Raw genomic sequence first — 12,305 nt, forward strand, 5'->3', positions numbered from 1 at the left:
TGCACAAGAGCACTGAAGATCAGATGGGTAGATTGGATAACTAATGAAACAACTTAGTTCTAAGGGCTGTGATACATGTGAGTTTTTTGCTCTTTTACAGCTCGTTACTCTCGGATAGAACGTGCAGAATTGTTTATACCAGGGGTGAATTTTCACAGATAGTAACTTAGTACTTTCTGTCTGAGCCTTGCGAGAGCAGATGTGTGAGGTGCTGATACAGAGTGGGTGATTGTATCTGAGAGAGCTGAGAGGTCACTCACTCTCACATTTTTCAGTTGTAGTTTTCTGCATGAAGGAGTTTGCAGTGGGTGAGCATTGGGCTGCAACTGCACTTATAATACTTTCAGTGTCAAAAGAACATAAACAACTGAGTTTGTGTTGAAAAAGAGCGTGCATTAGGTGGCATTATTATTCTGGAGCGTGCAAGAATCTCATTATAGAGCTTGTGATAAAAGATCCACAACAATATCGAAAGTTTACAAGAATGACGGCTATGCAGAAGGAAGAAATACTACTTATAATTGGACCCAGAATTGCCAAGCAAGACACTATTGTGCTAAATCAATTAATATTAAAGACAGATTGCTTGTTATACTAATATTTCTAGGATCAGTTATATTCATCCTCTTCAATATTTGGTAAAATAATAATTATGATAAAATAACATTACACTAGCTTTCATTTTGATACCCATACATGTTCACAAGCCAAATAGGGTGGATATCTGATAAATAAAGCATTTCCAGACTTATGTTTATGAGGGCTGGGTTTTTTCCTCCCAACCTCCGACCGCTTCGTAGAGAAGCTACACGAGCGGCAGAAAGTGCACATGGGCTGTAGGCTACTGCTCAGCTCTCACTCCACACACTCTGCCATTGCCGACTTCAAGGCATCAGTCTGTGTTTCACTATAGCCACGTAAACATGGCTGCCATCATTGTTGCTTCCGCCACCTCAAGGCATCAGTCTGCTTTGCACTACAGCCACGTAAACATGGATGCCATCATTGTTGCTTCGGCCAAGTGTGAATTACGAAGTGTAATTTGGTTTCTGCAAGCAGAAGGGAATAGTGCAGCTATTCATTGGAGAATGAACAAAGTGTACAGTGATAACTTCATGACTGGTGAGCGTGAATGGTGCTGAAAGTTTAAAGACAGCCGAAATGACGTGCATGATGAAGGGGGCCAAGGACCAAGTCTGTCATTACAGCTGACCTTATTGAACAAGTGGACAGAATGGTTAGAGAAAATCGTAGCTTTACCATAACTGCTTTGTCTACAGAAATTATGGAAGTTTTAGGATCTGTCGTACACTATACTTTTACTGAACATTTAGGCTACAAAAAGCTTTGTGCCCGTTGGGTTCCAAAAATGTTGACGGATGCCCAAAAAAGTCACCGAATAGCATCAGCTTTGAATTTTCTTGATTGGTTATCACAATGAAGGAAAGAACTTTTTGAAATCAATTGTTACTGGAGGTGAAACTTGGATCCAATATGACACACCGGAAACAAGATGACAAACGCGACAATGGATGCATCCAAATTCACCAAACAAACCAAAAAAATTCAAACAAACATTCTACATCAGAAAGGTTATGGCTACCGTGTTTTGGGACCAAAAAGGTGTGTTGGTTGTATATTTTATGCAGCCCAGAACCACTGTCAATGCAGCTGCTTATTGTGAAACTTTACGATATTTGTGGAGAGACATTCAAAACAAACGAAGAGGAACACTGACTTCAGGAATTGTGTTGATCGATGACAATGTTCGTCCACACACTGCTGGCAGAGCCCAACGGGTCCTTGAACAGTTGCAACGGGACATTCTCGATCATCTGCCGTACAGTCCAGATCTGGCACCCAGCGACTTCCACCTTTTCCCTGAACTGAAGACGTGGCTAGGAGGGCAGCACTTTAAAATCAGCAAAGATCTTCAAAACAACATCACTGCTCATTTGTAATTGTTGGTGGCAACATTTTTTGAAGAGGGTATTGTAAAGCTTGTCCATAGGTATGATAAATGTCTCATCTTTCCGGTGATTATGTTGAAAAGTAATCATAAGTACAAAAGTTTTGGTAATAAAATAATTGTTTTCTATGAACTTTGCTTTTATTTATATCCTATATAACCCTTGTATTTGAACTTCACCTGTATTGACTTAAGGGTTCAGTGTGCAATAAAATAATATAATTAGTAAATAGCATGTCATAAAAAGTTATAGATACAACTTTATTACTTTAAGTTAATGACAGTTTTTCGGATTCCAAAATAATTGTTTTGAAAGGTGATGTCAGTTGTTTATTCGTTAATTTATTTATGCTATAAAAGTACTTCAGCTGATTTTTTAAAACTGTGGATATCCTGGTAAATTTCTCTCTGGAGGTCTTAAAAACGGTAGCCATTCCAGACAGCAAACTTTACTTCTTATCTTGATTTCTGTAGTACAGTAAAGGTACATTCCATCACTCTGGGCTTTCCTTGTACAAACTGTTGGGTTGTGCGTAAGTTCATAGCATTTATCCATAAGTTTAATAAACACAACAGGTGCACATAAGATGGCTCACATCAATAATACATACACACACAATGTGTCAACACAGGTGTAACTTCCAGATTCCATGACTTAGAAATCGCATGGTTTTCAGGTAAAGAACTCATTGAGCCATGTTTGGGGCACATTTTCATCCGGGAAGAAAGTATCTTGATAGTTGTTCAGTAGAGACTGGAAAAGGTGAAAATCTGAGGGCGCAAGATCAAGTGAATATGGTGGGTGCAAAATGATTTCTGAACCCAACTCCTGCCTTTTTTTTGTCAGTGTAGTAGAAAGTGGGTGGGCATTACTGTGAAGTAGCATCACTTCACACAGTCTTCCTGGTCATTGTTCTTCGATTTAGTCTACAAGCAATCTCGGTTGTTGGCGGTAAATGTAAGCAGTGATGGTTAGACCTTGAGGAAACAATTCGTAGTATCCTACACTGCCTCTGTTCCACCAGATGCACGACATTCTCTTGTGGATGTGCAGAGGTCTTTGTACAGGGAGTTGCTGCTTTGTTTGGGCCCAACCACTTCTTTCTTTTCCTTATGTTAGCATAGACATCATTTCTCGTCACCAGTAATGATACAGGACAGGAATGGTCGGTGTTGTTCATGAGCCAATTGATGACGAGCAAGCAGAGATGCACATACAGCCACCTTTTTAAGACTTTGGCTTAGTGCATGCAGTACCCATACACTCTATTTTAGAACTTCCCAATGCATGCAAACGTCACACAATGGTGGAATGATCACAGTTCATCATATCTGCAAGCTACCGAATGCAATAACACAGATCATTGTGGATTAATGTTTTTAAATGATATTCATCAAATGCCGAAGGTCCTGCTGAACGGGGAGTGTCACTAATGTCAAAACCATCTTCCTTCAAACGAGAAAACCATTTTCTTGCCATGCCCTGTCCAATGGCATTATCCTCGTACATGGTGCAAATGTTTCTGGCTGCCTCCATTGCTGTCATCCCTCTCTTGAACTCGAACAGAAGAATAAGTCAGAAATGTTCTGATTTCTCCACTTGGCACTCCATTTTCCACTGTCCACATCTTCACTCACTATCTCTAAATGACAAAATTACAATATGTAAACTCAACAGCAACATGAACAACACATAAAAAAAATGACAATCGAAAAATAAACCCATAGCAGCTTGAATACCGACATACAAATCAAAATCTCTACAAACTTACGCACCAACATATTAATTAAATGCACAACTTCATCCCAAGTCCACTTCCTGGCAGCTTTCATTGCTTCTTTTTGTGGACACATTAGTGGTATTCACTTTGCAATGTATCCATCGTGGCAGTAGTATGAATTACCCTGACAGTGACGGTACAGGAATATCCACGTGGTGCAATGGATAACGCACTAGTCTCTTGTCTTATTAATGTAGGACCAAACCTCTTCAGTGACCTTTTTTTATCAATTCTATGTGAGATATCTATGATGTTTTTATAAGTTCACTGCTCCATTGCATTGTTTAAGTGTGATCTAACTGCTTGTGCTGTTCATGTAGGAGGTAAAATGGACAATTTCTTTCCTCAAAAACACGTTATGGCCACACATTATGGCTCAAAACACGTAGTTTTGTGAGTACTTTCATTTAATGTGTGTAATAATATAGCAAAATATATTAACAAGATGTGGTACTGTAAAAACTGTGAAATACAGCACAAATCTTGGACCCAATATGGCTGCTCAGCACTCACTGACTACCCTCAGCTCTCCCAAAAATGTTGGTACAGTTTTTCTTGCCTGATAGCTATGGCAAGCCGGTCTCGAGAGCTGGAGGTTGCCGTCTACATGAGGTCTAAACTAGCAGAGCATGACTATCTTAGATCTTGGCCCACACTCAAATGACACTGCTGGTGAGCTGACTCTCAGCACTGTTTACACAGCACATATTACTTGTAAAAGCTCTCTTTGAGTGAAGAGCTCTCATGTGTATACCTAGCTTAAGTAGGGACTGGTTGGTAGAACACTTCCTGTGGCATCAAGAAATAGTTAATTTTCTAGTGAAGGGAAGTTAGAAGGGTAAAAATTGGAGAGGAAGAGACCAAGGCTTGAATACATTTAGCAGGCTCAAGCGGATGTGGATTGTAATAGTTATGCAGAGATGATGAGACTTGCAACAGGATTGCCTAGCAAGGAGAACTGCATCAAACTAGTTTCTGACTAAAGGTGACAATTACGTATGTCAGTGGTTGTCAAACTGTGGCCCGCAGGTGGTTCTCATCCATATTTTATAATAACATGCATCTAGCCACTAATAGCGGAATCCAGAAAGTCAACTAACGTTGTTGTTGTCGTTCTTGTTGTGGTCTTCAGTCCTGAGACTGGTTTGATGCAGCCCTCCATGCTACTCTATCCTGTGCAAGCTTCTTCATCTCCCAGTACCTACTGCAGCCTACATCCTTCTGAATCTGCTTAGTGTATTCATTTCTTGATCTCCCTCTAAGATTTTTACCCTCCACGTTGCCCTCCAATACTAAATTGGAGATCCCTTGATGCCTCAGAACATGTCCTACCAACCGATTTCTTCTAGTCAAGTTGCGCCACAAGCTCCTCTTCTCCCCAATTCTATCCAATACCTCCTCATTAGTTATGTGATCTACCCATCTAATCTTCAGCATTCTTCTGTAGCACCACATTTCGAAAGCTTCTATTCTCTTCTTGTCTAAACTATTTCTTGTCCACGTTTCACTTCCATACATAGCTACACTCCATAGAAATACTTTCAGAAACAGCTTCCTGACATTTAAATCTATATTCGATGTTAACAAATTTTTCTTCTTCAGAAACACTTTCCTTGCCATTGCCATTCTTCATTTTATATCCTCTCGACTTCGACCATCATCAGTTATTTTGCTCCCCAAATAGCAGAACTTCTTTACTACTTTAAGTGTCTCATTTCCTAATCTAATTCCCTCGGCATCACCCGACTTAATTCAACTACATTCCATTATCCTCGTTTTGCTTTTGTTGATGTTCATCTTATACCCTCCTTTCAAGACACTGTCCATTCCGTTCAGCTGCTCTTCCAAGTCCTTTGCTGTCTCTGACAGAATTACTATGTCATTGGCGAACCTCAAAGTTTTTATTTCTTCTCCATGGATTTTAATACCTATTCCGAACTTTTCTTTTGTTTCCTTTATTGCTTGCTCAATATACTGATTGAATAACATTGGGGAGAGGCTACAACCCTGTCTCACTCCCTTCCCAACCACTGCTTCCCTTTCATGTCCCTCGACTCTTGTAACTGACATCTGGTTTCTGTACAAATTGTAAATAGCCTTCAGCTCCCTGTATTTTACCCCTGCCACCTTCAGAATTTGAAAGAGAGTATTCCAGTTAACATTGTCAAAAGCTTTCTCTAAGTCTACAAATGCTAGAAACGTAGGTTTGCCTTTCTTTAATCTTTCTTCTAAGATAAGTCGGAGGGTCAGTATTGCCTCATGTGTTCTAACATTTCTACGGAATCCAAACTGATCTTCCCTGAGGTCGGCTTCTACTAGTTTTTCTATTCGTCTGTAAAGAATTCATGCTAGTATTTTGTAGCTGTGACTTATTAAACTGAAAGTTTGGTAATTTTCACATCTGTCAACACCTGCCTTCTTTGGGATTGGAATCATTATAGTCTTCTTGAAGTCTGAGGGTATTTCGCCTGTCTCATACATCTTGCTCACCAGATGGTAGCGTTTTGTCAGGACTGGCTCTCCCAAGGCCGTCAGTAGTTCTAATGGAATGTTGTCTACTCCCGGGGCCTTGTTTCGACTTAGGTCTTTCAGTTCTCTGTCAAACTCTTCAAGCAGTATCGTATCTCCCATTTCATCTTCATCTACATCCTCTTCCATTTCCATAATATTGTCCTCAAGTACATCGCCCTTGTATAGACCCTCTATATACTCCTTCCACCTTTCAGCCTTCCCTTCTTTGCTTAGAACTGGGTTGCCATGTGAGCTCTTGATATTCATACAAGTGGTTCTCTTCTCTCCAAAGGTCTCTTTAATTTTCCTGTAGGCAGTATCTATCTTACCCCTAGTGAGATAAGCCTCTACATCCTTACATTTGTCCTCTAGCCATCCCTGCTTAGCCATTTTGCACTTCCTGTCGAAATCATTTTTGAGACGTTTGTATTACTTTTTGCCTGCTTCATTTATTGCAATTTTATATTTTCTCCTTTCATCAATTAAATTCAATATTTCTTCAGTTACCCAAGGGTTTCTACTAGCCCTCGTCTTTTTACCTACTTGATCCTCTGCTACCTTCATTATTTCGTCTCTCAAAGCTAACCATCCTTCTTCTACTGTATTTCTTTCCCCCATTCCTGTCAATTGTTCCCTTATGCTCTCCCTCAAACTCTGTACAACCTCTGGTTTAGTCAGTTTATCCAGGTCCCATCTCCTTAAACTCCCACCTTTTTGCAGTTTCTTCAGTTTTAATCTACAGTTCATAACCAATAGATTGTGGTCAGAGTCCACATCTGCCCCTGGAAATGTCTTACAATTTAAAACCTGGTTCCTAAATCTCTGTCTTACCATTATATAATCTATCTGATACCTTTTAGTATCTCCAGGGTTCTTCCATGTATACAACCTTCTTTCATGATTCTTGAACCAAGTGTTAGCTATGATTAAGATATGCTCTGCGCAAAATTCTACCAGGCGGCTTCCCCTTTCATTTCTTAGCCCCAATCCATATTCACCTACTATGTTTCCTTCTGTGCCTTTTCCTCCTGTCGAGTTCCAGTCACCCATGACTATTAACTTTTCGTCTCCCTTCACTGCCTGAATAATTCCTTTTATCTTATCATACATTTCATCAATTTCTTTGTCATCTGCAGAGCTAGTTGGCATATAAACTTGTACTACTGTAGTAGGTGTGGGCTTTGTGTCTATCTTGGCCACAATAATGCGTTCACTATGCTGTTTGTAGTAGCTTACCCGTACTCCTATTTTTTTATTCATTATTAAACCTACTCTTGCATTACCCCTATTTGTATTTATAACCCTGTATTCACCTGACCAAAAGTCTTGTTCCTCCTGCCACCGAACTTCACTAATTCCCACTATATCTAACTTTAACCTATCCATTTCCCTTTTTAAATTTTCTAACCTACCTGCCCGATTAAGGGATCTAACATTCCATGCTCCGATCCGTAGAACGTCAGTATTCTTTCTGGTGATAACGATGTCCTCTTGAGTAGTCACCGCCCGGAGATCCGATTGGGTGACTATTTTACCTCCGGAATATTTTACCCAAGAGGACGCCATCATCATTTAATCATACAGTAAAGCTGCATGCCCTCGGGAAAAATTACGGCTGTAGTTTCCCCTTGCTTTCAGCCGTTCGCAGTACCAGCACCGCAAGGCCATTTTGGTTAGTGTTACAAGGCCAGATCAGTCAATCATCCAGACTGTTGCCCCTTCAACTACTGAAAAGGCTGCTGCCCCTCTTCAGGAACCACACGTTTGTCTTGGCTCTCAATAGATACCCCTCCGTTGTGGTTGCACCTACGGTACGGCTATCTGTATTGTTGAGGCACGCAAGCCTCCCCACCAGTGGCATGGTCCATGGTTCATTAAGAGCTTCTTAGGAGAGTAGTTCTCCTCTTAATAACAAGCAAACAAAATGGAGGCATTAATATTTTAAAATGTGCTTCATTTTAACTGACATTGATGAATGCAGCCGTGAGCTGAGTAAAGTTGGCCACTTATTTCAGTGGCAGGGGGCTAAGTTGCATGGCCACTGCGGCATTAGAAGACATGAAAAGGGGAATGTTTTATTGTGATCTCCCAGTAATGACAACTCCTGTGTGTGTGACTCCTACCGATCAGTTGCTGTGGTATAAATTTTGACACAGAAGTAACGTGGATTCATAAGTGTGGATTGCAGAGGTGGTAATCTTCAAATATGGCACTTACTTCAATCAAGAAACATTACATTACTTAAGGCTATTATAATACAATGCAGTGAGTAGAAGAAAACTGACATTTAAATCATTCATCAAACTTTTGTGTTGTGTCTTACATGGTCCAATCACTTTAATGAGAGCACCACCTATCTTAGATGTCAACATGTAATAACTACTCACAGATGGCAGATGACACCACTAGCAATGGATGATATATATAAAGTATTGTTTGGAGAGTAGGAGAGAGGGAGGGGATAGGATAGTGCAGTCATTGTAATGTGAAAATTGAGTGATTTATCTGATGTCCAAAAGGATGTAATGATTGGCTTTCGAGCCTAGGTGGAAGCAGGAGGTGCCTGGTTCACGCAGCTGTGCTGACTGCTGTTCATCAGCAACAACTTGCATGCCAACCACAACTGGACATCCACTGAATGGCAACAGGTGGTTTTTTCAGATGAATCACATTTTATGTTCCATCAGGCAGATGGCCATTGGTATGTATGTATGTATGTATGTATGGGTGTGCAACCTGTGCAGAAAGGTCCAGCCCTTAGTAGGGAGCATTATGATCTAGGAAACGTATTCATAGCATTCCCTGGGTGATCTTGTCATTCTGAAAGGCACAGTGGAATAACACAAGTGTGCATCTATCCTTTGGGACCATGTCCACCACTTTATGCAGTTTGTTTATCCTCAACACAATGGCATCTACCAGCAGGCCAGTGCAACATGTCACACAAATCGCAGTGTATGTGTGTGGTTCAGCAGGCCATTGTGGCTGAGCGGTTCTAGGCGCGTCAGTCCGGAACCACTCTGCTGCTACGGTCGCAAGTTCGAATCCTGCCTTGGGCATGGATGTGTGTGGTGTCCTTAGGTTAGTTAAGTTTAAGTAGTTCTAAGTTGAGGGGACTGATGGTCTCAGATGTTAAGTCACATAGTGCTCAGAGCCATTTGAACCATTTTGTGTGGTTCAAAGAGCACCAGGATGAGTTTAGCATACTTTCCTGGCTGTAATAGCCCCCCGGATTTAAACCCAGTCAAGCATCTGTGGTACCACCTTGGTTGGACAGTGGATCCTCAGCTAAGAAACCTTGTGAAGCTGCCACAGCATTGCTATCAACATGGTTCCACATCCCTGTCAGTACCTTGTGGAACCTCATTGACACACTTCCTGGATGTCTCACAGCAGTACGTGGTGCAAAAAATGGTTATTCAGGCTTGTGACAGGTGGTCACATTAATGTGACTGGGCACTGTATTAATAGTGCATTAAAGGTTCAAATACTGTTATTAAAGTCATTCACACACATTGTAAAATCAACAACACTTCACCATGCAACTATAGTGCCGCCATTGTTAAATCGTTGAGGTTGGTGTAGTTGCAGTAACAAACGACAGCGGTCGAGTTTAAGCTTGTTCTGCACATTTATGTCACACATTCTCCGACAACCAGTGAGCAATCAGTAGTGTTATCAGTGCTCTGCTTTGAATGTCACAGCTAACATGAGCATTAAACGTGATTATAGCAAGTTATTTCATGAATTTTTATTCCTTTTGTTCCAAGTTGTCACAGCTGATGGTGGTGGTAAGAGAGAAATTCTGCACAAGCAAGTTATAGACATAGTTTGCAGTATTCATATTTTGTTAAAGTGTAGAGCATGGACATATGGTTACCACAACCCTCACTTGGAACCGGCAACAATGCAATCCCTGTCACTGTCTCGAATTGTGCAAACTGCCGTCATTCGTGGATTGGATTGTAGTTATCTGAAACAGACCACAGTCAACACAAAGTGTTCTGTATGGTTGCAACATGTAACAATCAGTAGTTGGGGGCCAACAGCCAACTTATCTCGCCCTTATGTAGATAGTCTGTTGGGGCTCACAGCTCACTGTGTGTGTGTCACCAGTTAATTATAAGATCAGTGCATTTGGGGCCCGAGATGCCACTCTACAATGTTTTATGAACACTGAGGTACATTATAGTAATATCTAAAGATTGCAAATAACTTATCTTAAACAAACTGCATACACTCTTAAATAAGTTTCTTTGTAATTTCTGTTAATTCCACTTTCAACAGAAATACACACATGATCTCCCCACCCTCAATACTCCTTCATTAGTGAAACTTCACTGTTATTCATTTTCAGACATATGTGTGGTGTTGTTGATTGTACTGTTATTACTGGAACAGAAAAAGAAAGAAGCATTATTATTTACGCATACCGTACATGGCAAAGACAGCATATCCACTATCAGTGTATAATGTTCTTGGCAAATATGATACTTGATCAATATTACTATGACACAATATACTCACATACCAATTTTAAATATTTTAAATTCTAGGATACTAGTTGTGTTTGTTATAGTTATTTTTGTTTGTACATCTTCATGATTGGCAACAAGTGGGGTGGCACAGTAGTAAGACAAAGGACTTGCTTTTGGTGGGACGACAGTTTAAAGATTTAGGTTTTCCACAATTTGCTTAAATCACCCAAGACAAATGCCATTATGATTTCTTTGAAAAATGCAGCGCATTTTCTTTCTGAATTTGAGCTTTTGCTCTGTGTGTATTGAGCATGTCGACCGAACTTTGAACTGTAATCTGCCTTCAGTGCTCTTTGTGTATCTAGTATTTTGCACTCTGTGCTTTCATGGAAAAGTTAGCATTAATCACCATCTGAGCGAAACATCCATTCTTTTTGTGTACAGGAGTTGTTCACAAAAGAGGATTGTCTTGTATTATGTTCTTTCTCATATTTAATTACTCCCAGTTACCAACTCAGTTGACCACCTTTGCCCAGCCCTCTACTATCCTGTATCCCAGATGGGGCTTTACTGTATATCTTTTGATGACACAATATGTATCAAATGAAATGTGCAAGCTATGATTATGACTTAGTGAATTATCAATCATGTTTCTCATAACTTTCTTAACTCTATAGCTACTCTCCTGCATGTTCTGCTAAACTAGTTCACTTACAAAGGAGGGTTTGAGTGGTGTTGGCTTAGCCATTGGTTGAGATTGGTTCTTGAGTGAAACTTTTACTCTCCAGAGGAGGATTTGCTATGAAGCTTTGAGTCATGGCCGTATGTTCAGTTTTAATCTGTCTGGAAGGTTTATTTCACTCACATCCATTGCAAAGAGAAAGTATTTTCCTGGAATAAATCCCTGAGCTGAGACAGTGATTTTTCACTGTATTCCCAGATGTACTAGAATGGTTCCAAGAGAAGATTACTAGTAGTAGCATTGGGCTTGGTGTTGTTGCTTTGTGTATCAACCACAACTAATCACATTATGGGTCATATGAATAAAAGATAGAATATACTTTATACTCAAAACTTTTAAGAACATTCCTCAGGTTTGCAAGAATAAAGTGAAATGAAGAATATGCTTCACCTGAGAATGTTTCTCAGTTTGAGTAAAAGAGTGCAGGAAGTTGCTCAAAGCATAGAACATTCTCTGATTTCATACGAATAAAACTAGAGGAGCTTCCCACATGTGCAGAACATTCCCCATTTTTTGAAGTGAGCTCTGTAGCGTACTTAAAGCTGATGAATAAGTTCATTTGAGGTTGTTTTACCAACTTTTTTGTAGTAATGGCAGACTAAATGTTGCTTGGAAGTCAAAAAATACATATGTAGCCCAAAGAGATATTGAAGAGAGGAACTGTAGAAGTTTATATGGGTTTAACAGTAAAAACATTATTTACCTGATTAACTTTCTCCCGAAAATCTTGAAAGAAGAGGGGTGACCTTTCAAACAAAGTGAAAATTAAAAAAATTTTGGCGCTATTCAGCAGACCAAAGTTTTCAGACTGAAGTACTCTGAGA

General features: G+C 40.0%; 1 protein-coding gene across 2 annotated transcripts in view; it reads left to right on the forward strand.

Moving 5' to 3' along the window:
• The window catches only part of LOC124605748 (ADP-ribosylation factor-like protein 6-interacting protein 1), a 57,049-nt gene that overhangs the window by 4,604 nt on the left and 40,140 nt on the right, over positions 1–12,305 (forward strand). The gene's annotated exons all lie outside the window — the stretch shown is intronic.

The sequence above is a fragment of the Schistocerca americana genome, chromosome 1, assembly GCF_021461395.2.
Source record: "Schistocerca americana isolate TAMUIC-IGC-003095 chromosome 1, iqSchAmer2.1, whole genome shotgun sequence".
NCBI lineage: Eukaryota > Metazoa > Arthropoda > Insecta > Orthoptera > Acrididae > Schistocerca > Schistocerca americana.